The sequence below is a fragment of the Elephantulus edwardii genome, unplaced genomic scaffold (assembly GCF_000299155.1).
Source record: "Elephantulus edwardii isolate Elephantulus edwardi_28Jun2011 unplaced genomic scaffold, EleEdw1.0 scaffold00064, whole genome shotgun sequence".
NCBI lineage: Eukaryota > Metazoa > Chordata > Mammalia > Macroscelidea > Macroscelididae > Elephantulus > Elephantulus edwardii.
Genome location: NW_006399814.1, coordinates 11,830,349 through 11,833,974, shown reverse-complemented (window position 1 = coordinate 11,833,974; position 3,626 = coordinate 11,830,349). Strand labels below are relative to the sequence as shown.

At 36.7% G+C, this 3,626-nt stretch overlaps 1 protein-coding gene across 1 annotated transcript in view; it reads left to right on the top strand.

The window, feature by feature from the left end:
- Positions 1 to 3,626, top strand: part of SEC24A (SEC24 family member A) — a 112,760-nt gene that overhangs the window by 78,126 nt on the left and 31,008 nt on the right. The window lies entirely within an intron of this gene.

Below are 3,626 nucleotides of genomic sequence, written 5' to 3'. Positions count from 1 at the left end.
ATGCTTCAAAATCAGGAAAGGAGTGCATCAGGGATATGTCCTGTCTCCATATCTTTTCAATCTATATGCAGAACAGGTCATTCAGGAGGCTGGGCTGTATGAGGAGTTATGTGGTATCAGGATTGGAGGAAGACTCATCATCAGCCTGTGTTACACACATGACACAACCTTGCTTACTGAAAGTGAGGAGGACATGAGACGCTTGCTACAGAAGGTTGTAGTTTGTAATATGGATTGAGGCTCAACATCAAGAAGACAGAGATTCTCACCACTGGGACAATTGGCAGCACCATGATAGGAGAAGAGATTGAGGTTGTTAACGATTTCAATTTGCTCAGCTCCACAGTCAACACTCTTGGCAGTCAGGAACTCAAAAAAAGAATTGCACTGGGAAAATCTGCAGTCAAGTACCTCTCCAGAGTACTGAAGAGCAATAATGACAGTCTAGATAGAGACTAAGGTGTGCCTAATTCAGGCCATGGTCTTTGCAGTTACTTGCTACGTGTCAGAGAGCTGGTCGGTGACTAAGAATGACAGAAGAACAATCAGTGCTTTTGAATTGTGGTACTAGAGAAGTGTTTTGAACATACCATGGGCCACCAAGAAAACAAACACGTTTGTCTTGTTGGAGAGGGTGAAGCCAAGTTTCTCTTTGGAGGCGAGGATTTTGAAGCTCTGTCTCACATATTTAGGGCACGTGGCCCAGGGGGACTGGTCCTTGGAGAAGGAAATCATGCTCAGAAGGGAAGAGGAATAGCGCAGGAGAGGAAGATCTCGGATGAGATGGATTGACAGTAAAATGGGGTAATCGGGGTGGGTGTGTCAGAGTCAATGAGATGGGCTCAAGATAGAGCAGGTTTCAGAGCTTTCTACATAAGATCGCTGTGAGTCACAGGTGATGATATTATGTATTTTCTTTGGAGAAATGCCTGTTCCAAACCTTTGCACATTTTAAAATTTAGTTTGTCATTTTATTATTGAATTGTAGGTGTTCTTTATCTCCTTTTATGTACAAATCACCTGTCACGATACATAATTTGGAAAAATTTTCTCTACTGTGAATTGTCTTTTCATTTTCTTAAATTACTAAAGTTTATAAAATTTTAGTGATGTCTGTTTCTTTTTTCTTTTGTGCTTTGCTTTTGGTGTCATATAGAATTCATAATCCAAGATTACAAAGATTTGTGCCTGTGCTCTGAAAGTCTTTGCACTGAGCATTTAGGTCTTTGATTCTTTTGTGTAAATTTTGTACTTAGTGTAAGGTAGAGATTCACATCATTGTTTTACATGTGGATATCCATTTTGTTACAGCATCTTTTTATTACAACGTTGAGCATATTTTTATAAGCATATGTCCTAATGAATTGTTGGGACATCATTGTAATAAATCAGTTGACCAAAATGATCAGAGTTTAGGTCAGGAATTTAAATTTTATTGTTTTGATCTATATGTCTCTCCTTATTCCATTACCACATTACTTACTTACTGTAACTTAGTAGTATGTTTTGTAATTGAGAAGTATAAATACTAAAAAAGTATAAATAAAGAAATGAACTGGAATTTTGAAAGGGTTTGCTTTGAATCATCTATAGATTAATTTGAAGAATAATGTCATCCTACTAATTTCAAAAATTTGTTCATGTCATGCAGTGTTTCACATGGTCTTTATCTTTTTGGAGATGAATACTTTTCCTTTATATGAATGTACCATAGTTTCTTTAGCCATTCCTCTATCAATGGACAATGGAGTGGTTTCCAAGTCTTTGCTAATAAAAATAGTGCTGCTGTGAACATGGGATATATATATCAAGTTGTGTCACAGATCTTCTTTCTTTGAAATATATATCTAGTAGATCTGTTGCTAGATCAAATGGTATTTCTATTTCCAGCTTTCTAAGGATACGCCAAATTACTTAGTGGTTGCACCATTTTACGTTCCTGTCAGCAGTGTATTAGAATTCCATACTCTTGCAAGCATTTATTGTTTGCTGGCTGGTTCAGCTATGTTATTGTTGTTAAGGTGAAATTGTATCTCCTTGTTTTTGATCTCTGCTAGCTCATGATGGTGAGCATTGTTGGCTATCTGAATGGTTTGTTTTTTTTTTGAAGAGTCTTTTCCTATTGTCTTCCATTTTGTCATTGGTCTGTTTGCAGTTTTCTTGTTGAGATTTTGGAGTTTTCAGTAAATTTTAGAATTTCAGTACATTTTGGTCACTTACCAGACATTTCACTGTCAATTTTTTTTACCCATCTGTATATTCTCCTTTTACTCATTTGAAGAAATCTTTTTAGGATGGGTCAAATCCACCAGCAACTCTATGGGAGAAAGATGGACCTTCTCCCATATGATTTAGAACCTCTGAAAAGCTAAGGAAGATCAACTGTGAGTCACTTTTGACTTGATGGTATGAGGTTTTGAGTTTGATGCACATAAGGATTTCATTTGGAGGAGGTCCCAACCATCTCACTTATCCTGTGTTAGTTGTGCGATTTTAGTTATACTTGAGAGACCACCATAGATAGAGTAGAGCCCCTAAATTTGTCCCAATTTTCTCTTTGATTAAAACCCTTTTACCTTTTTAGGATTTATATTTACGCACCAGCAGTGTTTTTGTTGTTGTAGGTAGGGTTACTGTAAGTCTGACTCAGTATCAACCAAAGAATAACAACAGCTTTGCATAAAAAATTATTAGTAGTAAACCAGCCTTTATCCTCTTTCTGAAGACTTTAGGTTCTTTCATTACTCATAGGGTTTCTGAAGACCTGTTATTTCAGAAATGAGTGGCCAGTCCTTCTTAGTCTGGAAGCTCCACTGAAACATGTATACTTTGGTTGACCCTCTGGGTATTTAAAACACCAGTGATATCGTTTCCAACATCAGAGCAACATGCAGGCCACCACAGTATGGCAAATTGATGCATGACTGTTGGAAGAAAATTGTTGGGTATGGTGCCAGCAGACAAACCTCTCAAGTAGGAATGCATTCAGACTATGCCTGGAGAAGAGCTTCCTTCTCAGAGAAGGTCTCATTTAATGACTTTGGTGGAATAAAGATTCCACCCAATGAAAGACCTTCATTTGCTGATGTGGAAAAACTTAAAATGAAGAGAAATAGCTGCATACATCCATTAATAATTTGAACATGGAAAGTATACAGTAAGTCTCAGGAAAATTGAAAGTTGTTAAAAATGAAATGGAAGGCATAAAGATTGAAATCGTAAGCATTAATGATTTGAAATGGACTTGTATTGGCCATTTGAATCAGAGTGACATATGATCTATGAACCAGCAATGGTTATTGAAACTGAATGTTACACTCATAGTAAAAAAGAACATTTCAAGACCTTTCCTAAACTGTGATGCTATGCAGGATAGGATACTATTTATTTGCATATAAGAAAGATCTGTTGATACAGGTATGTATGTATGTGTATATATATTCAGATATTCACCCCAACAACTAAACAAAATTTCTCCCAATTTTTCCAGTCTGAAATTAATGGACCATGCAATCAAGATGTGCTAATAATAATTGGATGTTGTTATGTGCCGTCAGGTCACCTGTGACTCACAGCAACCCTTTATACAATAGCCTGAAACCCTCCTTTATCCCTTACCAATCTCA